Below are 24,840 nucleotides of genomic sequence, written 5' to 3' on the forward strand. Positions count from 1 at the left end.
GCAAAATCGACAGCCACCTGCCAAGTGGATTCAAAGGCCTCCCTGCCCCAAAATGCATCTACCACTTGCCAAGGGCAGCCTGAAATTTCACCAACAAAGATTCACCGTTGGAGGTTAAGCATTTAAAGGGCAATGGGGAATGGGGTTCACGGAGTGGGAGGTCTGAGCATTGCCCGGTGCCAGAGGAGCAGGAGGAGGAGGGAGGGTGGGGGAGTCCAGCATCGCTGGCTTTGCCCCTTGGCTGAGGTCTGCGCCACAGGCGCACCGGAGGAACCCTTGGGACTGAGAGCCAGGGAGACGTGAGAAGTCAAAGCTCGGAGTAAATCAGCACAGAGAAAATTAAAGGCGTCAATAAAAGAGTTTAATGAAACATAAACAGGTTCAGGGAGGACTTAAATAAACTCACAGGAAATCCATAGGAGGTTGTCAGGGCGCATCCCTGACTCCTGAAGGTTGATGTTCCGGAAAACGACCGCCCCTTCCTCCCGGGCGCCCCGAGCCCTGCCAGACGAGGGAAGGGGGTGCTCTTGGTGGTAATTTGTAACTGTGGGTCCAGAATGGGGAAGGAGAGGCTGTCTCCCAAATATCGCAAGGCCAGCCCCACTAGCCGTGGCTGGAGGAGACTGAGGACCGGAGGTGGTGGGCAGGGCCAGATGTCTGTCCTCTTGCACCTGTGACCTGCACCCCGGCCGGGAGGCAGAGGGACAGCCAAGCAGCAACTGACTGCGCCCAGCTCATCCACCCCTCCGCGGGGATGCGGGACCATGGGGTCGCCGCCTGTCCGACCTGGGAGCGCCGACCCAGGTCCCCTTCCCGTCGCACCACCGGTCTTCTGATGCAGGAGTCACATTGATACAAGGAAAGGGTGTCCCCAGGCAGGTCCATGCTGAGGGGAAGGGGATCTCAAACTTTCAAATCCCAGCCTGTCTGGTCCCCAACATCACCAGGGTTCCCAGACTCTGCTCAGAGGGAAGAAAGCACCTGACTGCTGGCCTGCCTGCCTCTGACGCTTCCACCACCCCAGCCTTCGCCCAGGTGGGAGGAAAGGGCTGTCCCTGTCCACCTGCCAGGACAACGCTCTTCTTTCAAAATATGCTCCGTCCTCACTAAGGCAGCCTCGGTGCCAGTCATGCTAGACAGGAAAGGCCCTCTCTTCCCAAGGAGGAAACCCTGTGATCAAGGCCACAAGCTCCTGGCTCTGAAAACAGGGCCACAGAAAAGGATCCATGGAACAGAGAGCCCTGCCACGTCCTCCCGCCATCAACTCCGCAGTCAGCAGGTCGCACCTGGAGGTCTGAGCACAGGCAAGCAGACAGCACAGCTCTCCTGAGGACGCCAACACTGGGAGCGTCTGCAGCTGGAGCCGGGCTGCCACCCAGGCCCCCGCTCCCGCAAGTGACACACCCTCCTCACCTATAAGACGGGTTGACGGCAGAGCTCAGCGCACAGCTAACGCGAGCTCTAAATGAAGAGGCATGTGCACAAAACCTAGCACAGAAATTGGCATTTACCAGGTAGCCAAGAAGCGAGGCCATTCCCTGCCTGACCGGAGAGACAGCTCCGTCCTCTCCCATCCTGGACACACCTGCCCGATGCCTGCACCGCCCAGCACTGAGGCAGGAGCAGGAGCTGTGTATGAAGCTGGAGTGTTCTCTTATTCCTTTGGTTAGTATTCCCGGCATCTGCAAAAAACAAAAAAAAACAAAAAAAAAAAACAAGAAAGGGCTCGCTTTAAAGGACAGCTCTGCCCTTTTTTGCCCCTGCCTTTGCCTCCAGGAAGTTTCTGGTCCTTGAAAGCCAGGCTTTGTGCTTTGCCCAGATCCAGAGAGCAGGCTCCCCAAACAGCTCGCAATTTCCATCTTTTTTATTGCTTTGCCTCTTCCCTCTGTTTTTCATCTCTCCCTGCTCTTTTCGTGTCTCGCTAAAGTAAAGACTTGAGTCTTATTAACACTGCTGGCCCTTCACCGGCTCCACGGGGCACCTGGGTGTCAGACCATCATAACCTGGTGTCACTCAAACCTTCTCCCCAAGCAGAGGGGGTCGGAGGCAGCAGGAACTGAGCCACCATCCAGGAGGGAGCAGCGTGGTGCTGAGGGAGGCGAGGCGGCGTGCAGGGTTGGGGGGCAGCTGCTATGCCAGCCTGTTCCACCACCGCTGACCTTTGTCCAGACCCAGGTCTCTGCAGGGACAGCCCCTTCCCTGAGGGGAAGGGGTTCCCTCTCCCCAGGGCCAGTCAACCCCCTGTGGGTGGCATCTTCACACCAGTGTGTGCCCAGTCACTTCTGCTGAGCCAGAGGTGCTCCACCCTCACCCCCACTGTTCAGATCTCTGTACAGGTTACAGGCCAGGAGGAGACCTTCCAGATACAGCCTTACCTGGTACAGACCCTCAGGAGAAGGAAGCTCTGCTCTGGGCCCAGCAGCCCTGGTCTCTCCAGCCTCTGCAAGGCCACGCAGACCTGGCACAGGAGGAAGAGGAGGAAGGGCCTGGCAGCAAGCATAAAAAGTGGGCAGGAGGCGCCTGCAGCTCCCCGCCAAGTCCCGGTGTCAGGCGGAATAAAGCCGTCTGGCCCTGCCTGGCCTCCGTGCACACTCACATGCACCCACAGAGCCCCTGGCTCTTTGGCTTATTCCACAGACACTGATGAGACACCAGCACGTGGCCGTTCCGGCGGCACTGTCCCCCCACTGTCCCCTTCGCAGCCGGCGGTGGAAGTCTGTTCACTGCACAACTCCGCTGCTCCAACCCTGTCACAGTCCCTTGGGGGTGGCTAGGCAGGGCCAGGACGCAGACGCGGCCCTAGAGGCTGGAGGGTCCTGGGGAGGGTGGGAGAGGAGCCCGGTGCCTGAGCGGGACGGCAACAAGCAGCCGGGCTTGGGGGACCTCAGGCAGGCAAGACGCAGCTGCGTTCCTGGCAAGACCGTAGAAGGGATGGGAAGGTCCCCCAGAGATGCCTCCGAGGCTGGGGACTTTGCAGAGGCTCGGCTGGAAGATCGGGAATCCAGAATGGACACATGTGCCAGGGCCACCCCTCAGGACGCTGGAACAGGGCCTCCCGGACTGAGCCAGGGCGGGGCAGGCAGGGTCACCGGTGCCAGCTGGGCGCAGTCAGCCCGCTGCTCTGCGCAGCACGTTTGTTCTGTGGCTTGCTTCTATTCGCCCCCTTCCCCGTTTTCGGCTTCCTCGGTAACATCGGTGCTCCTGGGGGTTCTTTGCTCCGGACGCCTGGGGAGGACCCCGCGCTGAGGCCGCTCTGAAGGCGCCAGGCCCCCCGCGCGCGGAGCCCTTGTGTCCAGTGCCACCTTCCGGCCGCGCCCGGGAACTGCACCCGCGAGCAGGAGGGACCGGCCGTTTTGCCTGCAGCGCGGAAAAAGCCCTTTTCTTTTAAATTGAAGTATAGTCGATTTACAATGTTGTGTTAGTTTCTGGTGTACAGCAGTGATTCAGTTATACATAATATATATATTCATTTTCAGATCCCTTTCCATTATAGGTTACTACAAGATATTGAATATAGTTCCCTGTGCTGTACAGTAGGACCTTGTTTATTTATTTTATATACAGTACTCAGTGTCTGCAAATCCTGAGCTCCTAATTTATCCCTTCCCACCTCCTTCCCTCCTGGTAATCATAAGTTTGTTTTCTATGACTGTGAGTCTGTTTCTGTTCTGTAGATAAGTTCCTTTGTCTCATTTTTTTAGGTTTCACATATAAGTGACATCATATGGTATCTGTCTTTCTCTGTCTGATTTACTTCACTTGGTATGATAATCTCCAGGTCCATCCATATTGCTGCAAATGGTATTATTTCATTCTTTTTGAAAAGCCCTTTTCTTCCAGCTTAGGGAAAAAAACCGCCAAATTGGCGAAGTCTGAGCTGGAGATCATTTCTGAGTGAAACGATGTTTTAAAATTTTCAAAAGCTTGTAGTCACGGAGGCTGGGCCAGGAGGCAGAGCCAGGGCCTGGCTGGGAGACTCTGGAACAGCCCTTGGAAATTCAGCAAGTGGCTGGCCCTCATTTCAGTCAATACTGGGATAAAATCGGTTTCACAAGTGACAGTAACTCTTTGGGTTTTGCCCTTAAAACAGCTCAGCGGTTCACCTCTCCAGGCCGGCCCCCGAGGCCCCTGGCTGTTCTGGCCCTTTCCCCACAGTCACCCCTCCCCATCCAGTGCTTCCTGCCTTGGGCTGTCGGGGAAAAAAAGTCACACCTCCTCAAGGCCACACACCCCTGGTGGCTCTAATCCTGCTGTGGCTACAGGCACGTCCAGGGACCAGGGGCCTCTCTGTGCATTTAATGACCAGATGGGGTTTCTCCTGCAAATGCCCCCACCCCCAAGGAACCAGGAACACAGACCCAACAATGTCACTTCTAGGAATATATCCTCCAGAGAAATACACAGGCCTGAAGTGGTATTTGCACAAAGGTCATAGTGGTGGTATTTTTAATAGCAAAATATTGACAGTAATCTAAATGCCTCTCAGAAGACAATATAAAATAAACCATGTTACAACAGTATAATGGAGTGCCAGTTAGCCATAAAGAAAAGAATAACATGGAAAGATTTCCAAAATACATTATTATATGAAAACAGTGCACACAGTAGGCTAGAACACACAAGAGTATGTGTGGATGGATGGGCAGATGGATAGACAGACAGACAGACAGCATGTGCAAGCTACTGTTCCTAGAAAAGCAGGCGAGAAACCAAGAATACTGGCGCCGTTAGGGAGGGGAACTGGGTGGTGGTACACAGGACTGAGAGGAAGACTTTCATGTTTTTTAATTTTAATTTATTTTAAATTTATTTTATTTTAAATAAGTTTATTAAAAAAAACAATGGCCCTCGTCACGTGGAGGCTGGCCGGGAGCTGGAAGGGAAACATCCAGGGTGGAAGGTGAGCGGAAAGTGAATGATACGTCCTGTAGGTAGACTGCAAATTGTACGCAGTCCTCTGTTTCTGCTTCTTTTCTGTTTCCAGGGCACATTGTAAAGCTCTCCTGGAACATTTCCAGATTTGTTTCAGTTATGCTGTAGGATTTAACCAGCAATACCAAAAATGCTAAGGTACAGATTCTGCCTTCAAAGAGTCCCCAGTTTTTTGAGGTTAAGAAACACATAGAATACCTTGCAAGTCATAAATTTGGGTTATCTATTACTATGTTATAAACTACCGCAAAACGTAGTGGCTTAAAACAGTAATATATCACTATTCCCTTAGGTTTCACCAGTTACCGGAGCGGCTGGAGATTTTTATTTGGATCTTTCAGGTCATTTCTGTCTGAAGTTGCAGTAACTGGAGTTGGAGTCATCTGAGGCTCGCCTGAGCCAGACCCCAGCCTGGGGTCGACCGCTGGGAGCTGGCCCAACCCCACGTGGCCCCACCACATGGCTGGTTTGACAGCATGACTGTCACAGACGGGAACCAGCTTCTCCCAGAAGCAGTGAGGCTTCTCATGACGTGACCTTAGAAGTGATGCAGGGTCTCTTCTGCTGAATTGGTCAACAGCAAGTCAGGGGGCCGGCTCGGAGCCAAGAGGGGAGGAGGGTTCACGGCATGAGCACTGGTGGGGGGGCCATGGCAGGGGAGGGAGGGGTCGTCTTTGGAGAATGGCCCCCACAGGCTGAGATCAAGACAAGTGCTGCATGCAAGAGGAGCCCAGAACCTGATCCTGACTGACTGTCTGTCCCAGGGCTTACTCCCTATAGGGACATCTTCATGCTTTTGAAAAAAGGCTTGTTGGAGACTTATTATTCATGACTTCAAATCTCAAACCCAGAAAAATGAGGAAACCAATCATAAAGATTGCAAACCTTGTTTCTCATTATATATTATAGCAATACTTACTTAGATAATAATTAATAATAATAATAATAATAATAATAAAGCTCAGAACCAAGTTCATTTAGCTGGAAACTAGAGAGCTTCTGGAATGTTAAGGCAGAATCAAAGAATCCCCAATGGCACTTGAGAGGACTTCTGGGTCCTCAAGACCACCCCTCTGCTCTCTACAAAGCGCAGACTTGCACACTTCCTCTGAGAAAAGAATGTTTTTCTCAGTCTCCTCCTCGGCCCAATCCTCCAGAACAAGACTGCCATCCCTGCTGGACTCGCTCTATCCAGAAACAGACCCAAATAACCAACAAGGAAGCTACACGAATGATTTAAAATGCTAGTGAGTTTCATCCTTAGTCTCCATTCAGACATATATGACATAAAAGGACTAGACCATAAATAGAATATCTTATAGAACTAATAAAAATTGCATCTTTTTGCTCAATAGTGCTAATTATTAAAGAAATACAAGTCAAAACTGCAATGAGGTATCACCTCACACCAGTCAGAATGGCCATCATTAAAAAATCCACAAATGATAAATGCTGGAGAGGGTGTGGAGAAAAGGGAACCCTCCTACACTGTTGGTGGGAATGCAGGTTGGTGCAGCCACTATGGAAAACACATGGAGGTTCCTTTAAAAACTAAAAATAGACTTACCATATAATCCAGCAATCCCACTCCTGGGCATATATCCAGAGGAAACTCTAATTTGAAAAGACACCTGCACCCCAATGTTCATAGCAGCACTATATACAATAGTCAAGACATGGAAGGAACCTAAATGTCCATTGACAGATGACTGGATAAAGAAAAAATGGTGTATACATACAATGGAATACTACTCAGCCACAAAAAAGAATGAAATAATGCCATTTGCTGCAACATGGATGGACTTAGAGATTATCATACTAAATTATCTAAGTCATTCAGAGAAAAACAAATATTATACGATATCACTTATATGTGGAATCTAAAACACTGATACAAACAAGTTTACTTACAAAAAAAAAGACTCACAAACATAGAAAACAAACTTATGGTTACCAAAGAGAAAGGGGCTGAGGGATAAACTAAGAGTTTGGAATTTGTAGGTATAAACTACTATATATAAAATAGATAGACAACAAAGTTCTACTGTACAGCACAGGGAACTATATTCCATATCCTGTAATAACCTGTAATGGAAAAGAATCTGAAAAAGTACATACACACACATGTATGTGTATAACTGAATCACTATGCTGTACACCAGAAACTAACACAACATTGTAAATCAACTCTACTTCAATAAAAATAAATAAAATTTTTAAATAGCATCTTCTGAACAAGATTCAATGATATGAGATAATCACGCTATTAACTAAGAGAAGACACAAAACTATCCGCAGTATTTATAAACACAGAGGAAAAAAGATTAGAGGAAAATACACTGAAAATATTAGCAGCGATTCTCTCTAGTGGTAAGATTATAGGAGACTTTTATTCTGTATACATTCCTATATTTTGTACAATAAACATACAGACCTTTTAGAGTCAGAAAAAATTCCATCTGTGTGTATGTATCTACTTCTGTCTTCTCTCAAAATCCCCTTTTTCAAGCCACATGTAGAATTTTCCTGTGGACTCTAGTTTGAGTTGACTGCACGACTACAAGTGCGACGGCAAGTGGAATTTCTGAAGCCTCCTGTCCCCTACTTGCATTCTGCTCTGGCTCTTGAAATTGGTACAAAGATGCTGCTTAAAAATTTAAGCTACTTGTGGCCACATGGCGAAGGGTGGTGGGCGGCTGGGGCGAGGCGGTGGCCTGGGGAGGAGAGCGTGAAGGGGCCAGTGTGAACACAAGACGTTCGACTGCTGAGAACAAAGCCAAAGGAAGAGCAGAAGCATCAGCAGGCGCAGCAGCAAATCCCGGGGGAAATGGTCCCGGTCTCTCCACTCTGCCCTCTCCCTCCTGCAGCTCGCCTGGAGGTCTGTGGCTGTCATCACCACCACCGCACCCAGATTATTAGCATCATCTCACCCAGTCCCCCTGACCACCCGCTGTATAGGGATCATTAGCTCCAGTGGAAAGATGAGAAGACTGAGGGTCATGGAAACGCATAGTGTCTGGAGCCAGAGAGGCAGCTGTTCCATTCCCAGCTCTGCCACTTTCTGACTATGTGACCTTGGACGAGGTACGTAGTCACTCTGTGCCTCAATCTCTTCATGTGTAAAACAGAGACATAATAGTACCTATCTGCGCTAGTTTCCTGTCGCTGTTGTAACAAATTACCACACATGTACTGACTTGGAGCAACGCACATTTTTTTTCTTATTTAGTTTTGAAGTCAGAAGTCTGAAAGCAGTCCTATGGGGCTGAGATCAGGGCATCTCCAGGGAGACTCCAAGGACAAGCCGTGCTTTGCCTCTTTGACCTGCCAAAGGCTGCTTCCCGCTCTCCCTCCAGCTTCAAAGACAGCGCACAGCATCTCTGCTGGGGGACCCCACGTGGCGGTCGTGGGTGGTAAAAGAATTTACCAAAGACAAAGGATAAGAAGAGGAAAGGAGTTCATTAGGTTACACTGCCATAGGCACCAGCGGGCCACTCAGACGAGAGGTGCCCGTGTGAGCCCTGAGGGCCGGGTGTTGGGGTCTTTTATCAGGTTGGATCGCAAGGTGCCTCACCGGCTTGTGCACAAGTCTCTGATTGGTTGCAGGTGAGGTAAGAGGTTTAAGGAGGGCTGAAACAAGCCAGCCTGAGCTGCTGTGAGATCGGCCATGACCTGGGGCTAGTAGTCTGTTAGGGGAAACACGTCCAGTAAAGAATGTACTTTATCTGTTGCGGGATCACAGGCAGACCTCTGAGAGCCCAGGAATGGGGGTGGCTGGCCCTCGAAGGATGCCAGCCGGCCCCACAATCTTCTCTTCTCCCTGACGCCCTGCTCTTATCAAGGACCTTGTGTTGTGGTTACAGACCCACTCTGATAATCCGGGATAATTTCCCCATCTCAAGATCCTTAACTGAATCACAGCTGCAAAGTCTCTGACTGTGTAAAGTAACATATTCACAGGTCCCAGAAATTAGTACATGAACATCTTTGGGGGGCCTTAACTCTTCACTCTTCATCCTAAGCATAAACAGTGTCATTCACAGGGAGGGCTGGAGAGCGCCGTCTGGCACAGCAATTATTAACAAAAGTCACACACACACACGCACTGTGTGGTGTAGCTAAGGTTTGACCCCATGCCAAAGAGAAGCCCATCTGTCACAGGAACCGAAAAATTCCCAAGTGGGAAAAGAATCCCAGCTGGGGAAAAGTCTTACTGGTCCTGCAACAGACCCAGCAGCACTGGTCTGGATTCCTTAGTTAGACGTGTTCAAGATTTACAGGTCAGTTGGTTCTGACGTTGACCAAGAAGATTACACAAAATGCCAGGCATGACCTTTGAATTATGGGAGGAACTGGGCTCCTCAGATCTTGACAAGCAAGGTCTGGATGCTTCCCTGGCAGGAAGATGAGCCCTAAACACAGACGGAATCATAAGTCACTCCATCAAGCTTTAATAGCAAGGTGGGGAGCTTCTCCCATCTTCTGAAAGGGCAAGGATGCTCTCATTAATTTCATTCCATCACTTAGCATTTCACTTCGGTTTTTTTGTTTAATGGTGGTACTGGGGATTGAACCCAGGACCTCGTGCACACTAAGCACACACTCTACCTCTGAGCTACACCCTCCCCCTACCACTTAGCATTGTTGATGGTGATGACGTTCGAAAAAAAAATGAGTTGCTGCTTAAAAATATATATATATATATATACCATTTGGAAGACCAGCCAGTGAAACAGGAGGGGAGACCTGGGTTGGGAGCCAGTAGGCTGGACTTCTGCCCGTGCTATGAACAACCAAGGGTGGGCCCCTAGGGTGGGCCCCTCCCCTCTCTGGGCCTCAGTTTCCTCACCAGCAAAACGGAGAGGCTGAGGCCCCCGAAGAACTGCTGATTCAGTTCTTCCAAAATGCCTTCCTCTTCCCCCCGTTTCCCTTCCGCAAGGGAGGCTCTTCACTTTGAAAACACTCATTATTTCTCATCTGCACAATGAACTCAGCTGGTTTGAAAAGACAGTGGAAGAAACGTGGACTCAAGTTCCGGTTCTGTCATTTCCCAGCTGTGTGATTTTGAGCAAATTACTTAACCTCTGTTTCCCCAACACTAAACTACAGATAATTCCTACCCAGAGGAATGTTGTGAGGCTTAAATAAAACACATGCAAAGAACTTAGAACAGGGCAAGTGCTTAATAAAAACTGACATTAACCATTATTATTATTATTAATATTATTATCATTATTATCATTATTATCATTATATATAATATTATTTTCCACTTCTTTGGCAGAGCTCCTAAATCCTGCCTTTTGGTGATTTTAATAAAGGCGTCTTTAAAAGGTCATTTCAGAAGACAAAGTCTCCTGTCCTAAGACCCCTCTTCCAGGAAGAAAGGAAAGAAGGAAGCCAGAAGCAAGAGGAGGAGGAAGCGAGGGAGGAAGGAAATTCAAACACTGCCATCAAATAATCCAACACCGAAGGGATTTAATCACAAGGAAAGAAATACACCATTAAAAGCTGTAATTTGGGGCTTTCAAGAAATTATATCCCTTTGAAAAGGAACATTGAACTTGTGCCTTCTTAGGAGAAAAATAAGCAGCTTTCCAGAGAGTTAGGAGATAATTTCACATGAAAATTGAGTTTGTTAAATATCAGAAAAAAAATGATTAGAATGTTTGATTTCATCCTGCAGATATGTCAGCAACTGGCCTGGAAGATTGTCCCTCAACTTGTTGACGGTGAATTTGGCTACAGTTGAAAGGGGCAGAAAAAAAGCCCAGGTCCATGATAGCCCCCGGCCGGCAGCCACCCAAGCAGCACATGACATCACCCGTGTCCTCTCCGGTGACCCATCCCAGGACCCCCCCACCGGCTCTCCCACCAGGTGCCCCACAAACCCAGAATCTCACAGTGTACCTTCCTTTCTCGCAGAGAGAACAATTCTGATCAAACCCACACTTAACAAGCATTTGCACTTAACGGGGTTTTGTTTAATTATAAAGCTAATACATGTTTATTACAAACAGTTTGGTAATATGAGACTAAAAGAAAATTTTCTTCTAATCACATGCGCCTCAAATCCAATCCCATGAGTGAAGAGGATTGAAGTAAATCTTCAGGACTAGGGAGACATTTCTTCGATATTATGGAGAATGTCTATTTCAACCCAACTGTCCACAGCATCCCTTACAGTGAAATTCTAAAGCATCACTTCCCATAATGTGTCCCTAGACCAACAACGCACCAAAGAAGGGAGGGGGAGGAAGGGGTCCACTACATCCACTTCCCGGAGACGCACAGAGAGCATCGTCAAACCTAAGGCTCAGAAGCTGTGCAGGAAAAAAAATTTTTTTTTTCATTTTAACCAAGCATTACTCGAAATATCTGGAAACCCAGAATCCTGTGAAACACACTTGAGGATACACTGCATTTAGAAGCAAAACAAGGCCATACTATGATGGTTATTATATATACTTTTTCTAGACTTTTTTTTTTTAGCAAACACTATAACACATGAATTAAGAATAGGAAATTTTAAGACTCATGGACATAGAAAACAAACTTATGGTTGCCAGGGAGGAAAGAGGTGGCGGGAGGGATAAATTGGGAGTTTGGGATCAGCAGATACAAACTACTATGTACAGAATAGATAAATAACAAGGTCCAACTGTATAGCACAGGGAATTATAATCAATGGCTTGTAGTAAACTGTAATGGAAAAGAGTATTTATATATATGTATAACTGAATCACTATGCTGTATACCAGAAATGAAAACTACATTGTAAATCGACTATACTTCATTTTTTTAAAGTTTAGAAAAATTATAAACTTTTTAAAAATCAACAGATCTAAAAACAAAAGAATAGGAACTTTTAGAATGGCAGAGAGAAGAATGATGTTATTGGCACATATTTTGTTTATCTACAGAATACAAAGGAATAAGCTCTGAAATTATCTGAATTAGAAAGAATTCAGCAAAGTTGCTGGATAAAAGCCAAACACTCAAAATAATGGATTTTCCATAGCCTGGCAACAACTAATTAGAAAGCATGAGATATTTCATCACGAAAGTAATTTATTTTAATTATCTGGACATATTTCTGATGAAAATAAGTTAACATTTCCATTAGGAAGGTGAGACTATGTTTTATGAGTAAGGCTCGAGAAAGGAATGCTTAAATAAATGGATAAGTCCTGGTGTGAATTTAAGGCCGGAGCAAAAGAAATTCTGGAGCAAGTCGCCCTTCCACTTAACAATGGTGTGCCTCCATGCTTCCTTATGAGAACCCTCTGCCATTTGAATCATTTTCTCTTTATATATAATGCCTCATCTTTCCAGATGCCATCAAGGTTTTTACCCTTTGTCTTCAGTTTTTGATTATGATTTGTCTTGGCACAGGTTTCCTTGGGTTTTCCTATATAGGATACACTCAGCTTCTAGAATCTGTAGGTTTATGTCTTTTGCCAAACTTGGGGGATTTTCAGCCATTATTTTTCAAAATCTTTTTCAGCCCTCACATTATCCTCTCCTTCCAGGACTCCAACGATGCAAGTGTGAGTCATCTGTGGCTGCCCCACAGGTCCCTGGGGCTCTTTCCATTTCTTTCAGTCTGTTTTCTCTCTGTTGTTCAGATCAGTCACTTTCTACTGTTCTATCTTCAAGTTCACTGATTCTTTCCTCTTTTATAGTCATTCTTCTATTTCAGTTACTGTATTTTTTAATTCTAAAGTTTCCATTTGGTTCTTCTTTATATCTTCTATTTCTTTGCTGAGACTATCTTCTCATTTGTTTCAAACATGTTTGTAATTGCTTATTGAAACTTTTTTTTTAGGTTTTGGGGGGTAATTAGATTTATTTATTTACTTACTTTTTTTTTAAGAGAAGGTACTGGGGATTGAACCTAGGACCTCATACATGCTAAGCATGTGCTCTACCACTGAACTATACCCTCCCCCCACTTATTGAAACATTTTAATAGTGGCTGCTTTAGAATCTAAATCCTGTGTCATCACTGTACTGGTGTCTATTGATGGTCTTTTCTCATTCAGATTGAAATTTCCCTAGTTCATGGTATGAAGAGTGATTTTGATTGCATCCTGGACATTTGGCGTTCTATCCTCTAAGACTCTGGACCTGACTTAACCTTCCTTCCTTGCAGTCACCTGTTCAGGTGCAGTGCGCAGGTCCAGGTGGTGTGGAATTTCCCTGCTGGGCCCCACTGATCCACCCCAGCAAAAGGCAAGCACAGACTCACACCACCTCACTGCCTCCAGGTGGGGCCAGAAGTCCAGCTCCCACCTCGGTCCCACCAGCACCAGAGGGGTGGGGGCGTGGGGCTTCAGGGGGAGTTTTTACCTTGGTGTTTGGCTGGAATGGGGTGGGTACTACCTGCTGGCTGCCCTCTTCTCGCCCTCTGGTTAGAGTGAGTAGACTTTCTGTGGTGCTTCATGCCTGTTGATGGTTCCCACTCCCCATCTGAGATACACAGAGGCAAAACGGAAGCCCAGGGAACCCACTGCTGGGCAGTTCCTCAAGCCCCAAAGTTTCGAACTAGCCTGCCCAGCCAGCCCGGGGCGAACACACTCATGTGAACAGACAGCAGGCTCTGTTAAGGGCAGCCTTAACACCATGGTGGGAGGCGGCCTCCCACCAGAGACACAGGAACACTTGACAATGGCCCCAGGTGCCCAGGCCCTCCTAAGAAGGGTCTCAGGGTGGAGGCCAGTCAGTGTTTCTGGGTTCAACACAGACACTCTGCTGATACATTTGCAAAATTCAATGGTTTTCATTCATGTAATTGTTCATCCATCATCACAGTCAATTTCAGAATACAGGTAACCCTTGTGCAATGCAGGTTTGAACTGCACAGGCCCACTTATATACAGATTTTTTTCAATAAACATATTGGAAAAAAATTGGAAATTTGTAACGATTTGAAAAAACTCACAAACTGCATAGCCTAGAAGTATCAAAAAAATTAGGGAAGCAGGGAAGGTATAGCTCAGTGGTGGAGCACAGCTTAGCATGCAAGAGGTTCTGGGTTCAGTCCCCAATACTTCCATTAAAAATAAATAAACCTAATTACTTAATAGTCCCCCCAAAAAATTTTAAAAACAGTATCTTTAAAAATTAGGAAAAATTAGATATGTCATGAATCCATAAAATTCATGTAGATACTAGTCTATTGTATCATTTACGATCATAAAATCTACATAAATCTATTATAAAAAGTTAAAAATATATCAAAACTTACACAAACAGTAACAGACCGTACAGGGCACCATTCACAGTCAAGAGAGACGTGAACCAGCGTCAAGGTGCAGTATTACATCCTAACTGCATGCAGTTGACTGCAGTGCGCACTGCACTAGCAGAACGATCGTGTGGCCGCCTCCTGTTGTTCTTGCCTGAGATCAAGCGTAGCAAGTATCTGAATAACCCAGTATCGGCTTAAAGCGCTGTGTGATACACATCATTAATCACCTCCATATGAGCAGTTCTCTCTCCAGTAAGTTGCCTACCACAGTGAAATGTGACCTCTGTCAGCTCTTGTGTGTTTTCACTGTGTCTAGTGTAATACCATAAACCTTGGCAAAGAAGTGCCAATAGTGATGCTGGAAGTGTCCCCAAGAAGCAGGGAAAGTCATGACATGACTAGAAAAAGTTGAACTGCTTGATATGTACCATTGGGGTCTGCAGCTGTGGTTGCCCACCATTTCAAGATAAGTGAATCCAGCGTGAGGAACACTATAAAAAAGAAAAGAAAATTCGTGAAGCCATGGCTGCAGCTACACCAGCAGTCTTGAAATCTTGCACTCGTTGCAAAACATCTGTTTATCTCATATTGATAATGCAGCTTTGATGTGGGTGCAGGATTGCTATAAGAAAGACGTACCTATAGATTCCCATATGATCTGAGAAAAAGCAAGGTTGGGTGGTGGGTATAGCTCAGTGGTAGAGCATGTGCCTAGCATGCGGTCCTGGGTTCAATCCCCAGCACCTCCATTTTGAAAAACTTAAAAACTAAATAAATAAATACACCTAATTACCTCCCCCCACAACGAAAAAGACAAATTGAGGTCATTATACGACAACTTACAGCAAAAGGAAGGGGAGGGATCTAAAGCTGGAGACCTAATGCTAGCAAGGATGGTTTGATAATTTCTGGTTTGTTTCCTTGAGTACCAGATTCCCAGACCTTGGTACACAGTAGGTGTTGGCCAACCCTTTACATCAATCAGTGACATTAATTGAGGCTAACGATTAACTGAAAACTGATGACGTCTCTATACTCTGTCCCTAAGGTGGTTTGCCTTCAGCACAGGAACCCAGGAGTTCAGAGTAACAAAGACTCAAACTGTCTTTAAGTGATGGAATCTGGGACAGACTGACAGAGTTGTGTGGGAGATACAGGCAGAACTCCTTGACCCACCCCCAGTCACCACTGGAATCAGAATCTACCACTGTACAGGAGTGGGGTTGCTGGATCACAGGGTAATACTATTTTCAGTTTTTTAAGGAACCTCCATGCTGTTGTCCATAGTGGCTGCACCACTTTATACTCCCACCAACAGTGTAGGAGGGTTCCCTTTTCTCCACCCCCTCTCCAGCATTTATTGTTTGTGGACTTTTGAATGATGGCCATTCTGACTGGTGTGAGGTGACTTCTCATTGTAGTTTTGATTTGCATCTATGTAACAACTAGTGACATAGAGCATGCTTATTGGCTATCTGGAGGTCGTCCTTGGGGAAATGTCTATTTAGGTCTTCTGATCACTTTTTGATCGGGTTGCTTTTTTTTTTTTGGATATTAAGCTGTATGAGCTGTTTGTATATTTTAGAAATTAGTCCCTTGCCAGACACATCATTTGCAAATATTTTCTTCCATTCTGTAGGTTGTCTTTTCGTTTTGTTGATGTGCAAATGCTTAGCTGTGCAAAAGCTTTTAATTAGATCCCATTTATTTTTGCTTTTATTTCCATTACTCTAGGAGCTGGTTCAAAAAAAATACTGCAGCAATTTATGTCAAAGAGAGTTCTGCCTATGGTTTCCTCTAGGAGCTTTATAATATCTGGCCTTACATTAGGTCTTTAATCCATTTTGAGTTCATTTTTGTACATAGTGTGTGAGAGAATGTCCTAATTTCAGTCTTTTACAGGGAGCTGTCCAGTTTTCCCAGCACCACTTATTGAAGAGACTGTCTTTTTTTTTTTTTTTTGTGATTTATCATAACGAAGAGACTGTCTTTTCTCCACTGTATATTGTATATTCTTACCTCTGTTGTCGCAGATTTACTGACCTTAAGTGTGTGGGTTTATTTCTGGACTTTCTATCCTCTTCCATTGATCTATGTGTCTGTTTTTGTGCCAGTTTTGGTTACTATAACTTTGTAATGTAGTCTGAAGTCATGGAGCATGATTCTCCCGGCTCCATTCTTCTTTTTCTCAAGATATTTTTGGCTATTCAGGGTCTTTTGTCTTGCCACACAAATTGTGCAATTTTTTGTTCCAGTTCTGTGGAAAACGTCATTGGCAATTTTATAGGGATTACATTGAATCTGTATATTGCCTTGGATAGCAAGGCCACTTTAACAATATTGATTATTCCAATCCAAGAACAGAGTCTGTGGGGGAAAAAAAAAGAGAATTTCTGCTTCACACAACATCATGGCTGAATCCCACAGACATAATGAGAAGAGGAAGTCAGACATGAAAGAAAACATCCTGTTTGGCCCCATATACATGAAGTTCAACAAAACAAATCAAGGGTGATGGAATGAGCACAGAGGCTCCCTTGAGGGAGAAGGTACGTCTGGCAAAGGACATAAGAGATTTGGTGGGGTTGGAAATGCTCTATGACTTGATCTGAGCACCATCGCAGGTAAAAATTCATCTGTACATGCTACTAAACGCACGTCAAATCAGAGTTTAATGACTGAAGAGACACGGTGTGACTCTGAAACCCCATGGAGGGTGAGCACCAGGGTGAACACTAAATCCTGGGTTATAGGGGAGAAGGAAGAGAGGCTGGCCGGGAAAGCAGCCCCGGGCAGAGAAGGGGACAGGGGTCTCGAAGTCTTGGGAGAGATGAAAGAGGCTCAAGGGTCACCACTAAGCCCCCAGCCCCAGCTCCCACCAGTCCTGACTTCATTTCAGCAAAATCTCAGCTTTCTGGCAATCAGCCCCACATTATTCAAGGGGACTGGCATACAACAAAAGCCTATTACTTGCTCTCCAGTCAGTCAGCCCTTCCTAAATCTAAAGCCCACGGTTGGGGGAGCCCGGGCGAGCAGACAACACCAGTGCAAACTAGTGTTAACTTTCTGGAAGATATTTCTGGGATATAAAGCAAACGCCTTAAAAAGGAGCACATCCTAGGAATCCTAGGACAACGATGCCTGTATATTTCTAGAGATTTGTTTAAAAAGCAAAAATGAAAAATAACCAGAACGTTCCACAATAGCATTGAACTACAGAATATTCATCCATTCCATGAGTTCACTTTAAAAATATGCTGTAGAAAAAATATTAGTTAATAAATGTTGTAGGATATCATTCAAGCATTATTTATAATTTTAAAAACACTTGAGACATCCAAATGCCAATGAAAGGGGTAATGATTGAATTACATGGCCACACTATGAACGACAATGCAACTTCTTTTAAAAAAGGAAAAAATCAGGCAAATCCATGTCCTAACATGTTGACTTACAAAATGCTGACTGAAAAAGCAAGTTGTAATTAAAATGTATAATATGAACAGATTTTGTTAAAATTTACAAATATAACCTTAGACATTTACATACAAAATGTTATTAAAGTATAATTATTCTTTAATGTTCATAGTCATGAATTACTTGGATTTTTATAATAAATGTTATTACTACTGATGTAATTTTTAAACCGATGATAAATTTTAAGTAATAAAGTCAATACAAAGAAAATACACTGAAATGAAAATTCACAATATATTTGTAAATTTAAAAGAATTTACAAAAGAGAATGCAGAGTATGATCCTATTTCTTGTAAAATTTAGAATCACACAAATTTTAATAGTGGATATTTTTTAATGTTGGTATTAAGGAAAAGAAACAATAAAATGATTTTTTAAGTGTATGGATGAATTTTTTACATTGGTTAAAGTCTCCAAATTTTTTACACAATAAATAAGCTAAGCTAGTGAAAGTGTGGCGTGACCCACCGTCACACACAGCATAAAGTAGAACAACTTTTCTGGAAAATAGTGTGAAATTATGTCTCCAGAGTCTTAAAAATACTTTAATCTTACTCCAAAAATATCAGTTCTAGAAATTGATCCTTAAGAAATAACCTCTGGGATTCAGTCAAGGATTATACACTAAGATGTTGAAAACACTATTATTTATAATAACGAAAAACTGGAAATTTTGTACAGTTTCAATGTGATTCTTTACAGAGACATAGAAAAAAGCTAGAAAAATATAAATCAAAATTTTAACTGGGTTTCTTCTGGGTGATAGAAAAATATTATTTTATTTTCCACAGGTTCCTGTATTTTTTTTTTAATTCACTGATGGCCTTCTACTGCTTTTTGGGTTTTTTGTTTGTTTGTGGGGTTTTTTTGGGGGGGGTGGTAATTAGGTTTATTTATTTACTTTTTAGAGAAGAAGAACCCAGGACCTCAGGCATGCTAAGCATGCACTCTACCGCTGAGCTACACCCTTGCCCCTTTCTACTGCTTTTTAAAGTTGTGGGGAGAAAGGATTTTTCTAAAACCAGCAGAGATAAGCCAATAATCACTGTATCTTGTTGTAGGGTTTCTGTGAACAGGTCCCTAGAAGAGCCGAATTCACAGGCAGACAGTATAAGGTGGGAGTGGAGGCAAGGGAGGGGAGGGGTGTCTGTGGGGACAGGGTTTCAGCCAGGAAGGTGGAAAAGTTCCGGAGACAGTGGTGGTGATGGTTGCACAACAATGTGAATGTGTTTAACGCCACAGAACTGGACACCTAAAAATGGTTAAAATGGTAAATTCTGTTATGTATATTAACCACAATAAAAAAAGAAGAGCAGACCGTAAGCTTTTGTATAGCTTCTGCGAGCTGTTTCATATCTTTCCAATAAATTCCTTTCTTGCTTTAGGGCTTATGTCTTTTTTTAATTGCAATAATGCAGATTTATAACATTATAAAGGTTCCACGTCTACAACACTGTGTTTCTGCTTCTGTGCACACCACAGCATGCTCACCAGCAGAAATTTAGTTTCCACCGTCACCGTACAGGGGACCCCTTTACCCATTTCAGCCCCGCTCGCCTGTTTTCAGGAGTCACCCCTGCTGCAGCAGGGCCCAGTACTCACTTCCTTTCTGCCACCAAATGACACTCCATCATACGGATGCAACACATCTTGTTAGCCACTCACTGGCCAACGGACACTTAGGTCTTCTTCACTCTTTGCTTTTACGAATAACGCTGCTGTGAACATTCGTGTACAAATCTTTGTATACACATTGTCAACTCTCAAGTATACCCTAGCAGTGGAACTCCCAGACATATGGTACCTTTACGTTCTCCAAAGCATCAGCTGTGAACCCGTGATGCTGAAGTGTCAACGTGGTAACAGGCTTCAGGATGGAGAGCAAGCAGACCAGCCTACAGTGAAGAGCAAAGAGAACACCGGCAGGGGAGGGAGGGAAGCCAGCCCCTGGGAAAACCTCCTCCTTCGTTTGGGCCTCAGCGTCCTGAGGCATCACAGAGAATGAGTCCCAGGACAGCGTCAAAAGTCAGACGAATGTAAAGTGAGTGTAAAAACACTTTGACAAAGTGGGGAGGGTATAGCTCAGTGGGAGAGTGCCTGCTTATCATGCACAAGGTCCTGGGTTCAATCCCCAGCACAATCAATCAATTAGTCAATAAGCTAGTCACCTCCCCCACCCAAAAAAATTTTTTAAAAACAGTCTGATAAAGCAGAAAGTGACACATTTCTTTCCCTAATTTCCAGAGACCTATTCACCCGCTGCACCAGAGACTGGACACTCACGCACGTGGTTGCTAAAGGAAGACAATTCTGCTCAAAAGTTAACAGGAGAATCCATAACTATCTCGAAATAGAGCCTTTAAAAAGCCAGTAGTATATTTAGGATAAAACCACAATGCAAAGAATATATACGCACCTTTAAGATTTTTTGTTAAGTTCCCGATTTTCTACAATGATTAAATACTTCTTTTATAATCCCAGAAGTAACATAAGGCAAAAAAGAGAAAAACACATAAAACGTATCAGAAAGCAAAAGTGTGCACATTTACGCGTTCCTCAAAGAGCCCACAACCTGCACCGTATCTTCGACCGAACACCAGGCAGGATGACCTGGCTCCTCCTTCCAGTGCCTGCCAGACACATGGGGACCAGCCCTGAGGTCCTTGTGGGGCCGGCTCAGAGTGCTTCGGCCAACCTGCTCCCTCCTGGTTTCCCTCAGTCAGGGTGTCCAGGAGGCGTCTGTTTTCTGGGCTGTCTTCAACACAAGGGAAGGTGACAGGTGCTGGGTGACCCGGGGCAGGCCCCGGCCCGGCAGCCCCGGTGCGCACCTAGCCAGCTCTGTTACACGTGACGTCATGGCCTTAGCCTCCGAGGGGTGGGAGCTGGCTGGCCGGGCACGACCTCTGGCCAGGCCTCCTGTCACCTCCTGACGGACGCTCACCTCCAGGATGGTCCCAGGAAGACTGAAGCTGGGCTGGGCTGGGCTGGGCTGGGCAGGCGAGGAAGAGAACCTGCATCCACTCCTCCAACCCTGCCCATCCTTCTGGGACCTGAAGGTTAACGTTGGGTGCAAAGAAATGAAGCCTTCGAGTTGACTGATTTCAGTCCTCTAACACTGACTCTGGGTGTCAGTTCCAGGTCTAATTAAACAGCTTCTCGTTAAAGTAGAAGGCCCCTCCTCAGCCTGTTCCCCAAGCCGCTGAACAAGTAAAACACCTGGCAGTCTTCCTCAAGAAAGCAGAATAAGTGCTCTGCCCTGCGTCTGCCAAAACACGGGAGCGAAAAATGCTCTGGCTCCACTTCAATTGACAAGGTGAGCCCAGACTTCATTGGCGAAGGTCTGACAACAGGGACCTGGCTCAGGAAGCTGAAGGAGGCTTCCTACCCCCTGAACTGGCCTCGCCGGCAGGTCCGGCCAAGATGTCACTGCGACAGCACACAGGACTGGGGGCAGAGCAGATGGCTGCGGTCAGAGATAATGAAGACTACTAAATGACACCAGGGGACACGAGTGACTGCTGGGAGGTGCGGGGTAAATAAGGGGAAAAGTGAATTAACAAGCCCAGCCTTCCTGTCTGGGAAGTGCATGTCTCCCAGCCTTACCTTCCTTCCGTCGAAGACATAAGTCTGTACAGAAAGGAAAGGATTTCTACGCACAGGCCGCCAGCCGCTCTCTCAACGCCCCTCATCACCTTACAGGCTCGCTGGGCCCTCCTCCCGGAGCTGTCCAACCAGGCTCAGGCATCTGCTCCACCCGCGCTCCCTGAAGGGCTCCCTCACCCCGTCTCCCCAGGGCCCCAAATTCTCGTCCGAAGTGGAGCCACCTCTGCAATTACCTGCATCAGTCAGACTAGCATGTGCAGAACTGAACCTCCCACCCAGAAACCACCCCCAGTGTCCCACGTTTACACTCTCAGAGGGCCAGGCCCCAGGACCCCTCTCGACCCCTTCCCGTGCCCCAGTGCTCCCAGGCTGCAGGGACAGAAATCCCACAGACCAAGCGGCTTAAACACAAACTTACTTCTCATGGTTCTGGAGGCCGGGAAGTCCGAGAGCAGGGTGCCAGCAGGGTCACAGTCTGGTGAGGGCCACCTCTGGCCGTGGCTCCCATGGCAGGGGAGAGGAGAGCTCCAGGTCCCTTTTACAAGGGCACTAACCCCATCCTTGAGGGCCCCACCCTCATGACCTCACCATCTCCCAAGGGCCTCACCTCCAAGGCCCATCCAGGTGGGGACTGGGCTTCAGTATATGAATATGGGGGGGGGGGGGCATAAGCATCCAGTCCAGAGCACCCCTCCACCCCCAACTCCATCAGTCAGCAAGGTCACGCAGCTCTTTCTCCACAGGGTACTCCAGCAGCACCCTCCCCAGTCACCCCATCACCAGTGACCCTGATAACCTCAGAGACAGCAAGGGCTTCCTCCAGGTCTCCCTGCATCCGGTCTCTCCCCTCCAGCAACATGACAGACCAGGATCCAGAACCACGGCTGTCTGACTCCAAAGCTGCCACTCCCCTCTTCAAAAAAACCCTGACATCCTCCAAAGCCTGTCCTGCAAAGTCCAAACGCCCTCCCCGCTCAATTCAGGCTCTTCTAACAACCCAACCTTGCCAGACTGACCCCTCCATTCAAACGGGGACACCCCCACCCACAGTAAATGTCTGATATATTTCTGCTTTGGTCCCAGTCATTCTGCTCCCAAAATGACCTCCTCTACTTCCACGCTCACCTAAAGCCTCTGTCTCTCATGAACTAGTTCAAATTACACCCCCTACACTCTTACAGGAAACACCCTCAAGTTAGCCAGGAATTCAGTGCTGTCATTATGACATCTTGCCTGCATCACCTTGAATTCTAGCTCAGTGAGGAGTCCTCACATGTTGCTGATGGGAGGACAGATTGGAAGTTCCTTAAAAAGCTAATTATGAAATTCCCATTTTCACCCCAGACTCCTAGGTATCCGTCCAAAAGAAATGGAAATATCCTTTCACACCCAGACTTGCGCAAGGGTGTTCCTAACAGGCAAGAAGTCAACACTTGAATCATCTTCATCATCTGACGAGTGGGTAAGATGTGGAGTATCTGTACAATGGAATACGATTCAGGGGGGAAAAGGAACAAACTGGTAACGCAAAGGAACCTTAAGAACGTAATGCTAAGCGGACACACGAGGGACGATACGCGCATCATCCCACTGATGTGAAACGTCCAGAAAGGGAAGTTTACAGAGAAGGAAAGCAGACTCGTGGCTGCTGGGGAGGGGACAGGAGCGGGGCTCTTCTGCAAGACACGGCCGTCCTAAGACTGAGGGGGTGACTGCCGCACCACTTGGTGAACCGAATCATTGAGCTGTGCACGTGACACAGGTCCGTTTACATGCACGGTGCACTCCAGTAAAGCTGCCGATGCTGTGCACACACAGCAGGCGCTCGGACGGCGGCTGAGCACCTCATCTGTCGCCTCTGTCTCCTCACCTCCCTCTCCACTGCAGCTAGATCCCAATCTTGAGGCAAGCACAAGTCTCCACGTATCTTCTACACTAACTTTTAACTACACGGGCCCCATTCATAGCTACTTGCAGATGGCTGTGCCTTGTCAGGCTGTGGAGTGAGGCCCAGGAGCACCAAGGAGAGACAGTGTGTGTGGACGCAGGGGCAGAGTGACAGCAGGAGCCCCACCTCCACCTTGGCGCTCGGAACTCGGCACCGCCCCGAGCCCACACCCCAGGTCCCGTCCACCCGTGGAACCGTTTCTCCACACCCTCAGGGACCGCCTTCCTCTGCCGGACACTGAGCCTGCCCCTACCCGGGGCTTATCCTCAGCTCCTCCTGCCTCCCTCCACAGGGCACCCGCCCTCCCGACTCACCTACAGCACACGTGCTAGGGCCGCCCAGCTCCCCATGGGAGGCTCCTCTTCCCCCTGTTCCGCTGGACACCTCCCACTAGCTGCTCCAAGCACCCTCGGTCCCACACCCAGAAGCACGTGTCCCCTGCCCAGCCCCTCCCACCACCTCCCTTGGCCAGGAGCACCTGCAGCCCGCAGCCACCCAGCCCAGAACCCCGACGGGTAAGCTGGTTCCTCCCTCTCCTGCACCCCACCCTCCCTCCACCCACCGCTGCAGTCAATCTCACCTCCCTTACATGTCTGTACCGGATGGGGGAAGGGAGAGGGTTCATTTTACTTGTTTGATGCTTTTCACAGTGAATACAAAGAAAAGGAATTATTTCAGCCTCTGGGAAAACCTTACTGTGCTGTGAGGCGTGACAATGACGTTCCACCTATGACAGTCTAGTCTCCATCAAGAAGCAAGCAAGCTGTCATTTCTGAGCACACAACCGTGAGCCACTGTTAGCCGTGGCCTGCGCATCCGTCTCCTCTCTTCACCCGCCTGTTTAAGATAAGGTCTCAAAACACTGCCAAAGGGGCTTCTGTGCTTTAAGTTCTCTTGAGCGCTACTCATGGTTCAAGTTTAAGATCAGGCAAATCTTATAAAGTATTTATGGGGTTCTCTTCTTCTCATAAATAAATCTATACAGAAAGCAGCCACTCATTCATCTGTTTTCTCTAAACTGTTCGATTTCCTAAAATTGGCAAGAGCAATTCCGGTGCACTAAAACCAGAGCCAAGGCTTCTCAACACCTTCAGTTAAAATACTTGTAATTTCCCAGTCAAGGGAGGCCCCCCGGTGTGACCTGTGCCCTACGAAACTGAGTGCTGCTGTCCTGACTGCTTTAACTACTGCCCAACAGTAAGCGCCCATCACCCTGCTCTTCTTGAGCCTCAAAAAACATTCAGGATTTCTTGTCCATATAGAAGAGTTCTCATGGCAACACACTGAGTGAAAGGAAAGGAAAGGAAAAGAAAAAGAAAAGGGAACTCTTTTTATTGCTTTACAACAAGCCAGCAACAAACACAACAGAATAATTAAGAATGTTGACACTTCTAAATTCTCAAATGGAGTCCTAAGACCAGAATCTGCTCCTCTACTTAAAATGTATTTATTGAAACTGAAATCCGTAACTTTTGCCAAAACCGTGACTCCTCTCAAGCAGAACCGACACTCAGAAAGGCGAACTCCCTGCCCGTGTGTGATCGTGTAACTCCAAGCCTTTTCGGCTCAATCTGGGCAGCAACAACTGCACATTTCAGAAGAGCATCCTAGGCACTTTAAGATCCTA

General features: G+C 46.6%; 2 long non-coding RNA genes across 3 annotated transcripts; one reads left to right on the forward strand and one right to left on the reverse strand.

The window, feature by feature from the left end:
* Window positions 1–1,489: 1,489 nt before the first annotated feature.
* On the reverse strand, window positions 1,490–22,440 carry LOC140696568 (uncharacterized). Of its 2 annotated transcripts, XR_012073043.1 has the most exons (3): window positions 22,391–22,438; window positions 21,684–22,213; window positions 1,490–1,682 (listed from the first exon to the last, which is right to left on the reverse strand). It is a non-coding gene; the product is annotated as an uncharacterized lncRNA (long non-coding RNA). The 2 variants fall into 2 exon arrangements; XR_012073041.1 differs by having other exon boundaries at window positions 21,684–22,440.
* An 83-nt stretch (window positions 22,441–22,523) lies between these two features.
* Window positions 22,524–24,204, forward strand: LOC140696322 (uncharacterized). The gene is made up of 2 exons (XR_012072483.1): window positions 22,524–23,728; window positions 23,864–24,204. It is a non-coding gene; the product is annotated as an uncharacterized lncRNA (long non-coding RNA).
* The last annotated feature ends 636 nt before the right edge of the window (window positions 24,205–24,840 follow it).

The sequence above is a fragment of the Vicugna pacos genome, chromosome 5 (assembly GCF_048564905.1).
Source record: "Vicugna pacos chromosome 5, VicPac4, whole genome shotgun sequence".
Taxonomy (NCBI): domain Eukaryota; kingdom Metazoa; phylum Chordata; class Mammalia; order Artiodactyla; family Camelidae; genus Vicugna; species Vicugna pacos.